Source organism: Hyperolius riggenbachi, chromosome 3 (assembly GCF_040937935.1).
Source record: "Hyperolius riggenbachi isolate aHypRig1 chromosome 3, aHypRig1.pri, whole genome shotgun sequence".
NCBI lineage: Eukaryota > Metazoa > Chordata > Amphibia > Anura > Hyperoliidae > Hyperolius > Hyperolius riggenbachi.
The window spans coordinates 3,134,017-3,155,332 of record NC_090648.1 but is presented as its reverse complement, the minus strand read 5'-3'; positions in this window follow the sequence as shown (position 1 = coordinate 3,155,332).

Sequence of the window (21,316 nt, the reverse complement as noted above, 5' to 3'; positions counted from 1 at the left end):
GAGGAGGAGAGAGGAATAGCACCACACTGCCACCTGGAGGAGGAGAGAGGAATAGCAACACACTGCCACCTGGAGGAGTAGAGAGGAATAGCACCACACTGACACCTGGGGTAGGAGAGAGGAATAGCATTACACTGACACCTGGAGGAGGAGAGAGGAATAGCAGCACACTGACACCTGGAGGAGGAGGGAGGAATAGCACCACACTGACACCTGGAGGAGGAGAGAGGAATAGCAACTCACTGCCACCTGGAGGAGTAGAGAGGAATAACACCACACTGACACCTGGAGGAGGAGAGAGGAATAACACCACACTGACACCTGGAGGAGGTGAGAGGAATAGCACCACACTGACACCTGGGGGAGGAGAGAGGAATAGCACCACACTGCCACCTGGAGGAGGAGAGAGGAATAGCACCACACTGACACCTGCAGGAGGAGAGAGGAATAGCACCACACTGACACCTGGAGGAGGAGAGAGGAATAGCACCACACTGCCACATGGAGGAGGAGAGAGGAATAGCACCACACTGCCACCTGGAGGAGGAGAGAGGAATAGCACCACACTGCCACCTGGAGGAGGAGAGAGGAATAACACCACACTGACACCTGGAGGAGGAGAGAGGAATAGCACCACACTGACACCTGGAGGAGGAGGGAGGAATAGCACCACACTGCCACCTGGAGGAGGAGGGAGGAATAGCACCACACTGACATCTGGAGGAGGAGAGAGGAATAGCACCACACTGACACCTGGAGGAGGAGGGAGGAATAGCACCACACTGACATCTGGTGGAGGAGAGAGGAATAGCACCAAACTGACACCTGGAGGAGGAGAGAGGAATAGCACAACACTGACACCTGGAGCAGGAGAGAGGAATAGCACCACACTGCCACCGGGAGGAGGAGAGAGGAATAGCACCACACTGACACCTGGAGGAGGAGAGAGGAATAACACCACACTGCCACCTGGAGGAGGAGAGAGGAATAGCACCACACTGCCACCTGGAGGAGGAGAGAGGAATAGCACCACACTGACACCTGGAGGAGGAGAGAGGAATAGCACTACACTGCCACCTGGAGGAGGAGAGGGGAATAGCACCACACTGACACCTGGAGGAGGAGAGAGGAATAGTACCACACTGACACCTGGAGGAGGAGAGAGGAATAGCACCACACTGCCACCTGGAGGAGGAGAGAGGAATAGCACCACACTGACACCTGGAGGAGGAGAGAAGAATAGCACCACACTGACACCTGGAGGAGGAGCGAGGAATAGCACCACACTGCCACCTGGAGGAGGAGAGAGGAATAACACCACACTGGCACCTGGAGGAGGAGAGAGGAATAGCACCACACTGACACCTGGAGGAGGAGGGAGGAATAGCACCACACTGCCACCTGGAGGAGGAGAGAGGAATAGCACCACACTGACATCTGGAGGAGGAGAGAGGAATAGCACCACACTGACACCTGGAGGAGGAGGGAGGAATAGCACCACACTGACATCTGGTGGAGGAGAGAGGAATAGCACCAAACTGACACCTGGAGGAGGAGAGAGGAATAGCACAACACTGACACCTGGAGCAGGAGAGAGGAATAGCACCACACTGCCACCGGGAGGAGGAGAGAGGAATAGCACCACACTGACACCTGGAGGAGGAGAGAGGAATAACACCACACTGCCACCTGGAGGAGGAGAGAGGAATAGCACCACACTGCCACCTGGAGGAGGAGAGAGGAATAGCACCACACTGACACCTGGAGGAGGAGAGAGGAATAGCACTACACTGCCACCTGGAGGAGGAGAGAGGAATAGCACCACACTGACACCTGGAGGAGGAGAGAGGAATAGCACCACACTGACACCTGGAGGAGGAGAGAGGAATAGCACCACACTGACACCTGGAGGAGGAGAGAGGAATAGCACCACACTGACACCTGGAGGAGGAGAGAAGAATAGCACCACACTGACACCTGGAGGAGGAGCGAGGAATAGCACCACACTGCCACCTGGAGGAGGAGAGAGGAATAACACCACACAGGCACCTGGAGGAGGAGAGAGGAATAGCACCACACTGACACCTGGGGGAGGAGAGAGGAATAGCACCACACTGACACCTGGCGGAGAGAGGAATAGCACCACACTGACACCTGGGGGAGGAGAGAGGAATAGCACCACACTGACATCTGGGGGAGGAGAGAGGAATAGCACCACACTGACACCTGGAGGAGAGAGGAAAAGCACCACACTGCCACCTGGAGGAGAAGAGAGGAATAGCACCACACTGACACCTAGAGCAGGAGAGAGGAATAGCACCACACTGCCACCTGGGGAAGGAGAGAGGAATAGCACCACACTGACACCTGGAGGAGGAGAGAGGAATAACACCACACTGCCACCCGGAGGAGGAGAGAGGAATAGCACCACACTGACACCTGGTGGAGGAGAGAGGAATAGCACCACACTGACACCTGGAGGAGGAGAGAGGAATAACACCACACTGACACCTGGAGGAGGAGAGAGGAATAACACCACACTGACACCTGGAGGAGGAGAGAGGAATAGCACCACACTGACACCTGGAGGAGGAATTGCACCACACTGACACCTGGGGGAAGAGAGAGGAATAGCAACACACTGACACCTGGAGGAGGAATTGCACCACACTGCCACCTGGGGGAGGAGAGAGGAATAGCACCACACTGACACCTGGAGGAGGAGAGAGGAATAGCACCACACTGACACCTGGAGGAGGAGACAGGAATAGCACCACACTGCCACATGGAGGAGGAGAGAGGAATAACACCACACTGACACCTGGAGGAGGAGAGAGGAATAACACCACACTGACACCTGGAGGAGGAGAGAGGAATAGCAGCACACTGACATCTGGAGGAGGAGAGAGGAATAGCACCACACTGCCACCTGGAGGAGGAGAGAGGAATAGCACCACACTGCCACCTGGAGGAGGAGAGAGGAATAGCACCACACTGCCACCTGGAGGAGGAGAGAGGAATAGCACCACACTGGCACCTGGAGGAGGAGAGAGGAATAGCACCACACTGCCACCTGGAGGAGGAGAGAGGAATAACACCACACTGGCACCTGGAGGAGGAGAGAGGAATAGCACCACACTGACACCTGGAGGAGGAGAGAGGAATAGCACCACACTGACACCTGGAGGAGGAGAGAGGAATAGCACCACACTGACACCTGGAGGAGGAGAGAGGAATAGCACCACACTGACACCTGGAGGAGGAGAGAGGAATAGCACCACACTGACACCTGGAGGAGGAGAGAGGAATAGCACCACACTGACACCTGGAGGAGGAGCGAGGAATAGCACCACACTGACACCTGGAGGAGGAGAGAAGAATAGCACCACACTGACACCTGGAGGAGGAGCGAGGAATAGCACCACACTGACATCTGGAGGAGGAGGGAGGAATAGCACCACACTGACACCTGGAGGAGGAGCGAGGAATAGCACCACACTGACACCTGGGGGAGGAGAGAGGAATAGCACCACACTGACACCTGGAGGAGGAGCGAGGAATAGCACCACACTGACATCTGGAGGAGGAGGGAGGAATAGCACCACACTGACACCTGGAGGAGGAGCGAGGAATAGCACCACACTGACACCTGGGGGAGGAGAGAGGAATAGCACCACACTGACACCTGGAGGAGGAGAGAGGAATAGCACCACACTGACACCTGGAGGAGGAGAGAGGAATAGCACCACACTGACACCTGGAGGAGGAGAGAGGAATAGCAACACACTGCCACCTGGAGGAGTAGAGAGGAATAGCACCACACTGACACCTGGGGGAGGAGAGAGGAATAGCATTACACTGACACCTGGAGGAGGAGAGAGGAATAGCAGCACACTGACACCTGGAGGAGGAGAGAGGAATAGCACCACACTGACACCTGGAGGAGGAGGGAGGAATAGCACCACACTGACACCTGGAGGAGGAGAGAGGAATAGCACGACACTGACACCTGGAGGAGGAGAGAGGAATAGCAACACACTGCCACCTGGAGGAGTAGAGAGGAATAACACCACACTGACACCTGGAGGAGGAGAGAGGAATACACCACACTGACACCTGGAGGAGGTGAGAGGAATAGCACCACACTGACACCTGGGGGAGGAGAGAGGAATAGCACCACACTGCCACCTGGAGGAGGAGAGAGGAATAGCACCACACTGACACCTGGAGGAGGAGAGAGGAATAGCATCACACTGACACCTGGAGGAGGAGAGAGGAATAGCACCACACTGCCACATGGAGGAGGAGAGAGGAATAGCACCACACTGCCACCTGGAGGAGGAGAGAGGAAAAGCACCACACTGACACCTGGAGGAGGAGAGAGGAATAACACCACACTGACACCTGGAGGAGGAGAGAGGAATAGCACCACACTGACACCTGGAGGAGGAGGGAGGAATAGCACCACACTGCCACCTGGAGGAGGAGGGAGGAATAGCACCACACTGACATCTGGAGGAGGAGAGAGGAATAGCACCACACTGACACCTGGAGGAGGAGGGAGGAATAGCACCACACTGACATCTGGTGGAGGAGAGAGGAATAGCACCAAACTGACACCTGGAGGAGGAGAGAGGAATAGCACAACACTGACACCTGGAGCAGGAGAGAGGAATAGCACCACACTGCCACCGGGAGGAGGAGAGAGGAATAGCACCACACTGACATCTGGTGGAGGAGAGAGGAATAGCACCAAACTGACACCTGGAGGAGGAGAGAGGAATAGCACAACACTGACACCTGGAGCAGGAGAGAGGAATAGCACCACACTGCCACCGGGAGGAGGAGAGAGGAATAGCACCACACTGCCACCTGGAGAAGGAGAGAGGAATAACACCACACTGCCACCTGGAGGAGGAGAGAGGAATAGCACCACACTGCCACCTGGAGGAGGAGAGAAGAATAGCACCACACTGACACCTGGAGGAGGAGAGAGGAATAGCACTACACTGCCACCTGGAGGAGGAGAGAGGAATAGCACCACACTGACACCTGGAGGAGGAGAGAGGAATAGCACCACACTGACACCTGGAGGAGGAGAGAGGAATAGCACCACACTGACACCTGGAGGAGGAGAGAAGAATAGCACCACACTGACACCTGGAGGAGGAGCGAGGAATAGCACCACACTGCCACCTGGAGGAGGAGAGAGGAATAACACCACACTGGCACCTGGAGGAGGAGAGAGGAATAGCACCACACTGACACCTGGGGGAGGAGAGAGGAATAGCACCACACTGACACCTGGCGGAGAGAGGAATAGCACCACACTGACACCTGGGGGAGGAGAGAGGAATAGCACCACACTGACACCTGGGGGAGGAGAGAGGAATAGCACCACACTGACACCTGGAGGAGAGAGGAAAAGCACCACACTGCCACCTGGAGGAGAAGAGAGGAATAGCACCACACTGACACCTAGAGCAGGAGAGAGGAATAGCACCACACTGCCACCTGGGGAAGGAGAGAGGAATAGCACCACACTGACACCTGGAGGAGGAGAGAGGAATAACACCACACTGCCATCCGGAGGAGGAGAGAGGAATAGCACCACACTGACACCAGGTGGAGGAGAGAGGAATAGCACCACACTGACACCTGGAGGAGGAGAGAGGAATAACACGACACTGACACCTGGAGGAGGAGAGAGGAATAGCACCACACTGACACCTGGAGGAGGAGAGAGGAATAGCACCACACTGACACCTGGAGGAGGAATTGCACCACACTGACACCTGGGGGAAGAGAGAGGAATAGCAACACACTGACACCTGGAGGAGGAATTGCACCACACTGCCACCTGGGGGAGGAGAGAGGAATAGCAACACACTGACACCTGGAGGAGGAGAGAGGAATAGCACCACACTGACACCTGGAGGAGGAGACAGGAATAGAACCACACTGCCACATGGAGGAGGAGAGAGGAATAACACCACACTGACACCTGGAGGAGGAGAGAGGAATAACACCACACTGACACCTGGAGGAGGAGAGAGGAATAGCAGCACACTGACATCTGGAGGAGGAGAGAGGAATAGCACCACACTGCCACCTGGAGAAGGAGAGAGGAATAGCACCACACTGCCACCTGGAGGAGGAGAGAGGAATAGCACCACACTGCCACCTGGAGGAGGAGAGAGGAATAGCACCACACTGCCACCTCGAGGAGGAGAGAGGAATAGCACCACACTGCCACCTGGAGGAGGAGAGAGGAATAGCACCACACTGCCACCTGGAGGAGGAGAGAGGAATAACACCACACTGGCACCTGGAGGAGGAGAGAGGAATAGCACCACACTGACACCTGGAGGAGGAGAGAGGAATAGCACCACACTGACACCTGGAGGAGGAGCGAGGAATAGCACCACACTGACACCTGGAGGAGGAGAGAGGAATAGCACCACACTGACACCTGGAGGAGGAGAGAGGAATAGCACCACACTGCCACATGGAGGAGGAGAGAGGAATAGCACCACACTGCCACCTGGAGGAGGAGAGAGGAATAGCACCACACTGACACCTGGAGGAGGAGAGAGGAATAACACCACACTGACACCTGGAGGAGGAGAGAGGAATAGCACCACACTGACACCTGGAGGAGGAGGGAGGAATAGCACCACACTGCCACCTGGAGGAGGAGGGAGGAATAGCACCACACTGACATCTGGAGGAGGAGAGAGGAATAGCACCACACTGACACCTGGAGGAGGAGGGAGGAATAGCACCACACTGACATCTGGTGAAGGAGAGAGGAATAGCACCAAACTGACACCTGGAGGAGGAGAGAGGAATAGCACAACACTGACACCTGGAGCAGGAGAGAGGAATAGCACCACACTGCCACCGGGAGGAGGAGAGAGGAATAGCACCACACTGACACCTGGAGGAGGAGAGAGGAATAACACCACACTGCCACCTGGAGGAGGAGAGAGGAATAGCACCACACTGCCACCTGGAGGAGGAGAGAGGAATAGCACCACACTGACACCTGGAGGAGGAGAGAGGAATAGCACTACACTGCCACCTGGAGGAGGAGAGAGGAATAGCACCACACTGACACCTGGAGGAGGAGAGAGGAATAGCACCACACTGACACCTGGAGGAGGAGAGAGGAATAGCACCACACTGACACCTGGAGGAGGAGAGAGGAATAGCACCACACTGACACCTGGAGGAGGAGAGAAGAATAGCACCACACTGACACCTGGAGGAGGAGCGAGGAATAGCACCACACTGCCACCTGGAGGAGGAGAGAGGAATAACACCACACTGGCACCTGGAGGAGGAGAGAGGAATAGCACCACACTGACACCTGGGGGAGGAGAGAGGAATAGCACCACACTGACACCTGGAGGAGGAGAGAGGAATAGCACCACACTGACACCTGGAGGAGGAGAGAGGAATAGCACCACACTGACACCTGGCGGAGAGAGGAATAGCACCACACTGACACCTGGGGGAGGAGAGAGGAATAGCACCACACTGACACCTGGGGGAGGAGAGAGGAATAGCACCACACTGACACCTGGAGGAGAGAGGAAAAGCACCACACTGCCACCTGGAGGAGAAGAGAGGAATAGCACCACACTGACACCTAGAGCAGGAGAGAGGAATAGCACCACACTGCCACCTGGGGAAGGAGAGAGGAATAGCACCACACTGACACCTGGAGGAGGAGAGAGGAATAACACCACACTGCCACCCGGAGGAGGAGAGAGGAATAGCACCACACTGACACCTGGTGGAGGAGAGAGGAATAGCACCACACTGACACCTGGAGGAGGAGAGAGGAATAACACCACACTGACACCTGGAGGAGGAGAGAGGAATAACACCACACTGACACCTGGAGGAGGAGAGAGGAATAGCACCACACTGACACCTGGAGGAGGAATTGCACCACACTGACACCTGGGGGAAGAGAGAGGAATAGCAACACACTGACACCTGGAGGAGGAATTGCACCACACTGCCACCTGGGGGAGGAGAGAGGAATAGCAACACACTGACACCTGGAGGAGGAGAGAGGAATAGCACCACACTGACACCTGGAGGAGGAGACAGGAATAGCACCACACTGCCACATGGAGGAGGAGAGAGGAATAACACCACACTGACACCTGGAGGAGGAGAGAGGAATAACACCACACTGACACCTGGAGGAGGAGAGAGGAATAGCAGCACACTGACATCTGGAGGAGGAGAGAGGAATAGCACCACACTGCCACCTGGAGGAGGAGAGAGGAATAGCACCACACTGCCACCTGGAGGAGGAGAGAGGAATAGCACCACACTGCCACCTCGAGGAGGAGAGAGGAATAGCACCACACTGCCACCTGGAGGAGGAGAGAGGAATAGCACCACACTGCCACCTGGAGGAGGAGAGAGGAATAACACCACACTGGCACCTGGAGGAGGAGAGAGGAATAGCAGCACACTGACACCTGGAGGAGGAGAGAGGAATAGCACTACACTGACACCTGGAGGAGGAGCGAGGAATAGCACCACACTGACACCTGGAGGAGAGAGGAAAAGCACCACACTGCCACCTGGAGGAGAAGAGAGGAATAGCACCACACTGACACCTAGAGCAGGAGAGAGGAATAGCACCACACTGCCACCTGGGGAAGGAGAGAGGAATAGCACCACACTGACACCTGGAGGAGGAGAGAGGAATAACACCACACTGCCACCCGGAGGAGGAGAGAGGAATAGCACCACACTGACACCTGGTGGAAAAGAGAGGAATAGCACCACACTGACACCTGGAGGAGGAGAGAGGAATAACACCACACTGACACCTGGAGGAGGAGAGAGGAATAACACCACACTGACACCTGGAGGAGGAGAGAGGAATAGCACCACACTGACACCTGGAGGAGGAATTGCACCACACTGACACCTGGGGGAAGAGAGAGGAATAGCAACACACTGACACCTGGAGGAGGAATTGCACCACACTGCCACCTGGGGGAGGAGAGAGGAATAGCACCACACTGACACCTGGAGGAGGAGAGAGGAATAGCACCACACTGCCACATGGAGGAGGAGAGAGGAATAACACCACACTGACACCTGGAGGAGGAGAGAGGAATAACACCACACTGACACCTGGAGGAGGAGAGAGGAATAGCAGCACACTGACATCTGGAGGAGGAGAGAGGAATAGCACCACACTGCCACCTGGAGGAGGAGAGAGGAATAGCACCACACTGCCACCTGGAGGAGGAGAGAGGAATAGCACCACACTGCCACCTGGAGGAGGAGAGAGGAATAGCACCACACTGCCACCTCGAGGAGGAGAGAGGAATAGCACCACACTGCCACCTGGAGGAGGAGAGAGGAATAGCACCACACTGCCACCTGGAGGAGGAGAGAGGAATAACACCACACTGGCACCTGGAGGAGGAGAGAGGAATAGCACCACACTGACACCTGGAGGAGGAGAGAGGAATAGCACCACACTGACACCTGGAGGAGGAGAGAGGAATAGCACCACACTGACACCTGGAGGAGGAGAGAGGAATAGCACCACACTGACACCTGGAGGAGGAGAGAGGAATAGCACCACACTGACACCTGGAGGAGGAGAGAGGAATAGCACCACACTGACACCTGGAGGAGGAGAGAGGAATAGCACCACACTGACACCTGGAGGAGGAGAGAAGAATAGCACCACACTGACACCTGGAGGAGGAGCGAGGAATAGCACCACACTGACATCTGGAGGAGGAGGGAGGAATAGCACCACACTGACACCTGGAGGAGGAGCGAGGAATAGCACCACACTGACACCTGGGGGAGGAGAGAGGAATAGCACCACACTGACACCTGGAGGAGGAGCGAGGAATAGCACCACACTGACATCTGGAGGAGGAGAGAGGAATAGCACCACACTGACACCTGGTGGAGGAGAGAGGAATAGCACCACACTGACACCTGGAGGAGGAGAGAGGAATAACACCACACTGACACCTGGAGGAGGAGAGAGGAATAACACCACACTGACACCTGGAGGAGGAGAGAGGAATAGCACCACACTGACACCTGGAGGAGGAATTGCACCACACTGACACCTGGGGGAAGAGAGAGGAATAGCAACACACTGACACCTGGAGGAGGAATTGCACCACACTGCCACCTGGGGGAGGAGAGAGGAATAGCACCACACTGCCACCTGGAGGAGGAGAGAGGAATAGCACCACACTGACACCTGGAGGAGGAGACAGGAATAGCACCACACTGCCACATGGAGGAGGAGAGAGGAATAACACCACACTGACACCTGGAGGAGGAGAGAGGAATAACACCACACTGACACCTGGAGGAGGAGAGAGGAATAGCAGCACACTGACATCTGGAGGAGGAGAGAGGAATAGCACCACACTGCCACCTGGAGGAGGAGAGAGGAATAGCACCACACTGCCACCTGGAGGAGGAGAGAGGAATAGCACCACACTGCCACCTGGAGGAGGAGAGAGGAATAGCACCACACTGCCACCTCGAGGAGGAGAGAGGAATAGCACCACACTGCCACCTGGAGGAGGAGAGAGGAATAGCACCACACTGCCACCTGGAGGAGGAGAGAGGAATAACACCACACTGGCACCTGGAGGAGGAGAGAGGAATAGCACCACACTGACACCTGGAGGAGGAGAGAGGAATAGCACCACACTGACACCTGGAGGAGGAGAGAGGAATAGCACCACACTGACACCTGGAGGAGGAGAGAGGAATAGCACCACACTGACACCTGGAGGAGGAGAGAGGAATAGCACCACACTGACACCTGGAGGAGGAGAGAGGAATAGCACCACACTGACACCTGGAGGAGGAGAGAAGAATAGCACCACACTGACACCTGGAGGAGGAGCGAGGAATAGCACCACACTGACATCTGGAGGAGGAGGGAGGAATAGCACCACACTGACACCTGGAGGAGGAGCGAGGAATAGCACCACACTGACACCTGGGGGAGGAGAGAGGAATAGCACCACACTGACACCTGGAGGAGGAGCGAGGAATAGCACCACACTGACATCTGGAGGAGGAGGGAGGAATAGCACCACACTGACACCTGGAGGAGGAGCGAGGAATAGCACCACACTGACACCTGGGGGAGGAGAGAGGAATAGCACCACACTGACACCTGGAGGAGGAGAGAGGAATAGCACCACACTGACACCTGGAGGAGGAGAGAGGAATAGCACCACACTGACACCTGGAGGAGGAGAGAGGAATAGCAACACACTGCCACCTGGAGGAGTAGAGAGGAATAGCACCACACTGACACCTGGGGGAGGAGAGAGGAATAGCATTACACTGACACCTGGAGGAGGAGAGAGGAATAGCAGCACACTGACACCTGGAGGAGGAGAGAGGAATAGCACCACACTGACACCTGGAGGAGGAGGGAGGAATAGCACCACACTGACACCTGGAGGAGGAGAGAGGAATAGCACGACACTGACACCTGGAGGAGGAGAGAGGAATAGCAACACACTGCCACCTGGAGGAGTAGAGAGGAATAACACCACACTGACACCTGGAGGAGGAGAGAGGAATACACCACACTGACACCTGGAGGAGGTGAGAGGAATAGCACCACACTGACACCTGGGGGAGGAGAGAGGAATAGCACCACACTGCCACCTGGAGGAGGAGAGAGGAATAGCACCACACTGACACCTGGAGGAGGAGAGAGGAATAGCACCACACTGACACCTGGAGGAGGAGAGAAAAATAGCACCACACTGCCACATGGAGGAGGAGAGAGGAATAGCACCACACTGCCACCTGGAGGAGGAGAGAGGAATAGCACCACACTGACACCTGGAGGAGGAGAGAGGAATAACACCACACTGACACCTGGAGGAGGAGAGAGGAATAGCACCACACTGACACCTGGAGGAGGAGGGAGGAATAGCACCACACTGCCACCTGGAGGAGGAGGGAGGAATAGCACCACACTGACATCTGGAGGAGGAGAGAGGAATAGCACCACACTGACACCTGGAGGAGGAGGGAGGAATAGCACCACACTGACATCTGGTGGAGGAGAGAGGAATAGCACCAAACTGACACCTGGAGGAGGAGAGAGGAATAGCACAACACTGACACCTGGAGCAGGAGAGAGGAATAGCACCACACTGCCACCGGGAGGAGGAGAGAGGAATAGCACCACACTGACATCTGGTGGAGGAGAGAGGAATAGCACCAAACTGACACCCTGAGGAGGAGAGAGGAATAGCACAACACTGACACCTGGAGCAGGAGAGAGGAATAGCACCACACTGCCACCGGGAGGAGGAGAGAGGAATAGCACCACACTGACACCTGGAGGAGGAGAGAGGAATAACACCACACTGCCACCTGGAGGAGGAGAGAGGAATAGCACCACACTGCCACCTGGAGGAGGAGAGAGGAATAGCACCACACTGAAACCTGGAGGAGGAGAGAGGAATAGCACTACACTGCCACCTGGAGGAGGAGAGAGGAATAGCACCACACTGACACCTGGAGGAGGAGAGAGGAATAGCACCACACTGACACCTGGAGGAGGAGAGAGGAATAGCACCACACTGACACCTGGAGGAGGAGAGAGGAATAGCACCACACTGACACCTGGAGGAGGAGAGAAGAATAGCACCACACTGACACCTGGAGGAGGAGCGAGGAATAGCACCACACTGCCACCTGAAGGAGGAGAGAGGAATAACACCACACTGGCACCTGGAGGAGGAGAGAGGAATAGCACCACACTGACACCTGGGGGAGGAGAGAGGAATAGCACCACACTGACACCTGGCGGAGAGAGGAATAGCACCACACTGACACCTGGGGGAGGAGAGAGGAATAGCACCACACTGACACCTGGGGGAGGAGAGAGGAATAGCACCACACTGACACCTGGAGGAGAGAGGAAAAGCACCACACTGCCACCTGGAGGAGAAGAGAGGAATAGCACCACACTGACACCTAGAGCAGGAGAGAGGAATAGCACCACACTGCCACCTGGGGAAGGAGAGAGGAATAGCACCACACTGACACCTGGAGGAGGAGAGAGGAATAACACCACACTGCCACCCGGAGGAGGAGAGAGGAATAGCACCACACTGACACCTGGTGGAGGAGAGAGGAATAGCACCACACTGACACCTGGAGGAGGAGAGAGGAATAACACCACACTGACACCTGGAGGAGGAGAGAGGAATAACACCACACTGACACCTGGAGGAGGAGAGAGGAATAGCACCACACTGACACCTGGAGGAGGAATTGCACCACACTGACACCTGGGGGAAGAGAGAGGAATAGCAACACACTGACACCTGGAGGAGGAATTGCACCACACTGCCACCTGGGGGAGGAGAGAGGAATAGCAACACACTGACACCTGGAGGAGGAGAGAGGAATAGCACCACACTGACACCTGGAGGAGGAGACAGGAATAGCACCACACTGCCACATGGAGGAGGAGAGAGGAATAACACCACACTGACACCTGGAGGAGGAGAGAGGAATAACACCACACTGACACCTGGAGGAGGAGAGAGGAATAGCAGCACACTGACATCTGGAGGAGGAGAGAGGAATAGCACCACACTGCCACCTGGAGGAGGAGAGAGGAATAGCACCACACTGCCACCTGGAGGAGGAGAGAGGAATAGCACCACACTGCCACCTGGAGGAGGAGAGAGGAATAGCACCACACTGCCACCTCGAGGAGGAGAGAGGAATAGCACCACACTGCCACCTGGAGGAGGAGAGAGGAATAGCACCACACTGCCACCTGGAGGAGGAGAGAGGAATAACACCACACTGGCACCTGGAGGAGGAGAGAGGAATAGCACCACACTGACACCTGGAGGAGGAGAGAGGAATAGCACCACACTGACACCTGGAGGAGGAGCGAGGAATAGCACCACACTGACACCTGGAGGAGGAGAGAGGAATAGCACCACACTGACACCTGGAGGAGGAGAGAGGAATAGCACCACACTGCCACATGGAGGAGGAGAGAGGAATAGCACCACACTGCCACCTGGAGGAGGAGAGAGGAATAGCACCACACTGACACCTGGAGGAGGAGAGAGGAATAACACCACACTGACACCTGGAGGGGGAGAGAGGAATAGCACCACACTGACACCTGGAGGAGGAGGGAGGAATAGCACCACACTGCCACCTGGAGGAGGAGGGAGGAATAGCACCACACTGACATCTGGAGGAGGAGAGAGGAATAGCACCACACTGAAACCTGGAGGAGGAGGGAGGAATAGCACCACACTGACATCTGGTGGAGGAGAGAGGAATAGCACCAAACTGACACCTGGAGGAGGAGAGAGGAATAGCACAACACTGACACCTGGAGCAGGAGAGAGGAATAGCACCACACTGCCACCGGGAGGAGGAGAGAGGAATAGCACCACACTGACACCTGGAGGAGGAGAGAGGAATAACACCACACTGCCACCTGGAGGAGGAGAGAGGAATAGCACCACACTGCCACCTGGAGGAGGAGAGAGGAATAGCACCACACTGACACCTGGAGGAGGAGAGAGGAATAGCACTACACTGCCACCTGGAGGAGGAGAGAGGAATAGCACCACACTGACACCTGGAGGAGGAGAGAGGAATAGCACCACACTGACAACTGGAGGAGGAGAGAGGAATAGCACCACACTGACACCTGGAGGAGGAGAGAGGAATAGCACCACACTGACACCTGGAGGAGGAGAGAAGAATAGCACCACACTGACACCTGGAGGAGGAGCGAGGAATAGCACCACACTGCCACCTGGAGGAGGAGAGAGGAATAACACCACACTGGCACCTGGAGGAGGAGAGAGGAATAGCACCACACTGACACCTGGGGGAGGAGAGAGGAATAGCACCACACTGACACCTGGAGGAGGAGAGAGGAATAGCACCACACTGACACCTGGAGGAGGAGAGAGGAATAGCACCACACTGACACCTGGCGGAGAGAGGAATAGCACCACACTGACACCTGGGGGAGGAGAGAGGAATAGCACCACACTGACACCTGGGGGAGGAGAGAGGAATAGCACCACACTGACACCTGGAGGAGGAGAGAGGAATAGCACCACACTGACACCTGGAGGAGGAATTGCACCACACTGACACCTGGGGGAAGAGAGAGGAATAGCAACACACTGACACCTGGAGGAGGAATTGCACCACACTGCCACCTGGGGGAGGAGAGAGGAATAGCAACACACTGACACCTGGAGGAGGAGAGAGGAATAGCACCACACTGACACCTGGAGGAGGAGACAGGAATAGCACCACACTGCCACATGGAGGAGGAGAGAGGAATAACACCACACTGACACCTGGAGGAGGAGAGAGGAATAACACCACACTGACACCTGGAGGAGGAGAGAGGAATAGCAGCACACTGACACCTGGAGGAGGAGAGAGGAATAACACCACACTGACACCTGGAGGAGGAGAGAGGAATAACACCACACTGACACCTGGAGGAGGAGAGAGGAATAGCACCACACTGACACCTGGAGGAGGAATTGCACCACACTGACACCTGGGGGAAGAGAGAGGAATAGCAACACACTGACACCTGGAGGAGGAATTGCACCACACTGCCACCTGGGGGAGGAGAGAGGAATAGCAACACACTGACACCTGGAGGAGGAGAGAGGAATAGCACCACACTGACACCTGGAGGAGGAGACAGGAATAGCACCACACTGCCACATGGAGGAGGAGAGAGGAATAACACCACACTGACACCTGGAGGAGGAGAGAGGAATAACACCACACTGACACCTGGAGGAGGAGAGAGGAATAGCAGCACACTGACATCTGGAGGAGGAGAGAGGAATAGCACCACACTGCCACCTGGAGGAGGAGAGAGGAATAGCACCACACTGCCACCTGGAGGAGGAGAGAGGAATAGCACCACACTGCCACCTCGAGGAGGAGAGAGGAATAGCACCACACTGCCACCTGGAGGAGGAGAGAGGAATAGCACCACACTGCCACCTGGAGGAGGAGAGAGGAATAACACCACACTGGCACCTGGAGGAGGAGAGAGGAATAGCACCACACTGACACCTGGAGGAGGAGAGAGGAATAGCACTACACTGACACCTGGAGGAGGAGCGAGGAATAGCACCACACTGACACCTGGAGGAGAGAGGAAAAGCACCACACTGCCACCTGGAGGAGAAGAGAGGAATAGCACCACACTGACACCTAGAGCAGGAGAGAGGAATAGCACCACACTGCCACCTGGGGAAGGAGAGAGGAATAGCACCACACTGACACCTGGAGGAGGAGAGAGGAATAACACCACACTGCCACCCGGAGGAGGAGAGAGGAATAGCACCACACTGACACCTGGTGGAGGAGAGAGGAATAGCACCACACTGACATCAGGAGGAGGAGAGAGGAATAACACCACACTGACACCTGGAGGAGGAGAGAGGAATAACACCACACTGACACCTGGAGGAGGAGAGAGGAATAGCACCACACTGACACCTGGAGGAGGAATTGCACCACACTGACACCTGGGGGAAGAGAGAGGAATAGCAACACACTGACACCTGGAGGAGGAATTGCACCACACTGCCACCTGGGGGAGGAGAGAGGAATAGCACCACACTGACACCTGGAGGAGGAGAGAGGAATAGCACCACACTGACACCTGGAGGAGGAGACAGGAATAGCACCACACTGCCACATGGAGGAGGAGAGAGGAATAACACCACACTGACACCTGGAGGAGGAGAGAGGAATAACACCACACTGACACCTGGAGGAGGAGAGAGGAATAGCAGCACACTGACATCTGGAGGAGGAGAGAGGAATAGCACCACACTGCCACCTGGAGGAGGAGAGAGGAATAGCACCACACTGCCACCTGGAGGAGGAGAGAGGAATAGCACCACACTGCCACCTGGAGGAGGAGAGAGGAATAGCACCACACTGCCACCTCGAGGAGGAGAGAGGAATAGCACCACACTGCCACCTGGAGGAGGAGAGAGGAATAGCACCACACTGCCACCTGGAGGAGGAGAGAGGAATAACACCACACTGGCACCTGGAGGAGGAGAGAGGAATAGCACCACACTGACACCTGGAGGAGGAGAGAGGAATAGCACCACACTGACACCTGGAGGAGGAGAGAGGAATAGCACCACACTGACACCTGGAGGAGGAGAGAGGAATAGCACCACACTGACACCTGGAGGAGGAGAGAGGAATAGCACCACACTGACACCTGGAGGAGGAGAGAGGAATAGCACCACACTGACACCTGGAGGAGGAGAGAGGAATAGCACCACACTGACACCTGGAGGAGGAGAGAAGAATAGCACCACACTGACACCTGGAGGAGGAGCGAGGAATAGCACCACACTGACATCTGGAGGAGGAGGGAGGAATAGCACCACACTGACACCTGGAGGAGGAGCGAGGAATAGCACCACACTGACACCTGGGGGAGGAGAGAGGAATAGCACCACACTGACACCTGGGGGAGGAGCGAGGAATAGCACCACACTGACATCTGGAGGAGGAGGGAGGAATAGCACCACACTGACACCTGGAGGAGGAGCGAGGAATAGCACCACACTGACACCTGGAGGAGGAGAGAGGAATAGCACCACACTGACACCTGGAGGAGGAGAGAGGAATAGCACCACACTGACACCTGGAGGAGGAGAGAGGAATAGCACCACACTGACACCTGGAGGAGGAGAGAGGAATAGCAACACACTGCCACCTGGAGGAGTAGAGAGGAATAGCACCACACTGACACCTGGGGGAGGAGAGAGGAATAGCATTACACTGACACCTGGAGGAGGAGAGAGGAATAGCAGCACACTGACACCTGGAGGAGGAGAGAGGAATAGCACCACACTGACACCTGGAGGAGGAGGGAGGAATAGCACCACACTGACACCTGGAGGAGGAGAGAGGAATAGCACGACACTGACACCTGGAGGAGGAGAGAGGAATAGCAACACACTGCCACCTGGAGGAGTAGAGAGGAATAACACCACACTGACACCTGGAGGAGGAGAGAGGAATACACCACACTGACACCTGGAGGAGGTGAGAGGAATAGCACCACACTGACACCTGGGGGAGGAGAGAGGAATAGCACCACACTGCCACCTGGAGGAGGAGAGAGGAATAGCACCACACTGACACCTGGAGGAGGAGAGAGGAATAGCACCACACTGACACCTGGAGGAGGAGAGAGGAATAGCACCACACTGCCACATGGAGGAGGAGAGAGGAATAGCACCACACTGCCACCTGGAGGAGGAGAGAGGAATAGCACCACACTGACACCTGGAGGAGGAGAGAGGAATAACACCACACTGACACCTGGAGGAGGAGAGAGGAATAGCACCACACTGACACCTGGAGGAGGAGGGAGGAATAGCACCACACTGCCACCTGGAGGAGGAGGGAGGAATAGCACCACACTGACATCTGGAGGAGGAGAGAGGAATAGCACCACACTGACACCTGGAGGAGGAGGGAGGAATAGCACCACACTGACATCTGGTGGAGGAGAGAGGAATAGCACCAAACTGACACCTGGAGGAGGAGAGAGGAATAGCACCACACTGCCACATGGAGGAGGAGAGAGGAATAGCACCACACTGCCACCTGGAGGAGGAGAGAGGAATAGCACCACACTGACACCTGGAGGAGGAGAGAGGAATAACACCACACTGACACCTGGAGGAGGAGAGAGGAATAGCACCACACTGACACCTGGAGGAGGAGGGAGGAATAGCACCACACTGCCACCTGGAGGAGGAGGGAGGAATAGCACCACACTGACATCTGGAGGAGGAGAGAGGAATAGCACCACACTGACACCTGGAGGAGGAGGGAGGAATAGCACCACACTGACATCTGGTGGAGGAGAGAGGAATAGCACCACACTGACACCTGGAGGAGGAGAGAGGAATAGCACCACACTGACACCTGGAGGAGGAATTGCACCACACTGACACCTGGGGGAAGAGAGAGGAATAGCAACACACTGACACCTGGAGGAGGAATTGCACCACACTGCCACCTGGGGGAGGAGAGAGGAATAGCAACACACTGACACCTGGAGGAGGAGAGAGGAATAGCACCACACTGACACCTGGAGGAGGAGACAGGAATAGCACCACACTGCCACATGGAGGAGGAGAGAGGAATAACACCACACTGACACCTGGAGGAGGAGAGAGGAATAACACCACACTGACACCTGGAGGAGGAGAGAGGAATAGCAGCACACTGACATCTGGAGGAGGAGAGAGGAATAGCACCACACTGCCACCTGGAGGAGGAGAGAGGAATAGCACCACACTGCCACCTGGAGGAGGAGAGAGGAATAGCACCACACTGCCACCTCGAGGAGGAGAGAGGAATAGCACCACACTGCCACCTGGAGGAGGAGAGAGGAATAGCACCACACTGCCACCTGGAGGAGGAGAGAGGAATAACACCACACTGGCACCTGGAGGAGGAGAGAGGAATAGCACCACACTGACACCTGGAGGAGGAGAGAGGAATAGCACTACACTGACACCTGGAGGAGGAGCGAGGAATAGCACCACACTGACACCTGGAGGAGAGAGGAAAAGCACCACACTGCCACCTGGAGGAGAAGAGAGGAATAGCACCACACTGACACCTAGAGCAGGAGAGAGGAATAGCACCACACTGCCACCTGGGGAAGGAGAGAGGAATAGCACCACACTGACACCTGGAGGAGGAGAGAGGAATAACACCACACTGACACCTGGAGGAGGAGAGAGGAATAGCACCACACTGACACCTGGTGGAGGAGAGAGGAATAGCACCACACTGACACCTGGAGGAGGAGAGAGGAATAACACCACACTGACACCTGGAGGAGGAGAGAGGAATAACACCACACTGACACCTGGAGGAGGAGAGAGGAATAGCACCACACTGACACCTGGAGGAGGAATTGCACCACACTGACACCTGGGGGAAGAGAGAGGAATAGCAACACACTGACACCTGGAGGAGGAATTGCACCACACTGCCACCTGGGGGAGGAGAGAGGAATAGCAACACACTGACACCTGGAGGAGGAGAGAGGAATAGCACCACACTGACACCTGGAGGAGGAGACAGGAATAGCACCACACTGCCACATGGAGGAGGAGAGAGGAATAACACCACACTGACACCTGGAAGAGGAGAGAGGAATAACACCACACTGACACCTGGAGGAGGAGAGAGGAATAGCAGCACACTGACATCTGGAGGAGGAGAGAGGAATAGCACCACACTGCCACCTGGAGGAGGAGAGAGGAATAGCACCACACTGCCACCTGGAGGAGGAGAGAGGAATAGCACCACACTGCCACCTGGAGGAGGAGAGAGGAATAGCACCACACTGCCACCTCGAGGAGGAGAGAGGAATAGCACCACACTGCCACCTGGAGGAGGAGAGAGGAATAGCACCACACTGCCACCTGGAGGAGGAGAGAGGAATAACACCACACTGGCACCTGGAGGAGGAGAGAGGAATAGCACCACACTGACACCTGGAGGAGGAGAGAGGAATAGCACCACACTGACACCTGGAGGAGGAGAGAGGAATAGCACCACACTGACACCTGGAGGAGGAGAGAGGAATAGCACCACACTGACACCTGGAGGAGGAGAGAGGAATAGCACCACACTGACACCTGGAGGAGGAGAGAGGAATAGCACCACACTGACACCTGGAGGAGGAGAGAGGAATAGCACCACACTGACACCTGGAGGAGGAGAGAAGAATAGCACCACACTGACACCTGGAGGAGGAGCGAGGAATAGCACCACACTGACATCTGGAGGAGGAGGGAGGAATAGCACCACACTGACACCTGGAGGAGGAGCGAGGAATAGCACCACACTGACACCTGGGGGAGGAGAGAGGAATAGCACCACACTGACACCTGGAGGAGGAGCGAGGAATAGCACCACACTGACATCTGGAGGAGGAGGGAGGAATAGCACCACACTGACACCTGGAGGAGGAGCGAGGAATAGCACCACACTGACACCTGGGGGAGGAGAGAGGAATAGCACCACACTGACACCTGGAGGAGGAGAGAGGAATAGCACCACACTGACACCTGGAGGAGGAGAGAGGAATAGCACCACACTGACACCTGGAGGAGGAGAGAGGAATAGCAACACACTGCCACCTGGAGGAGTAGAGAGGAAT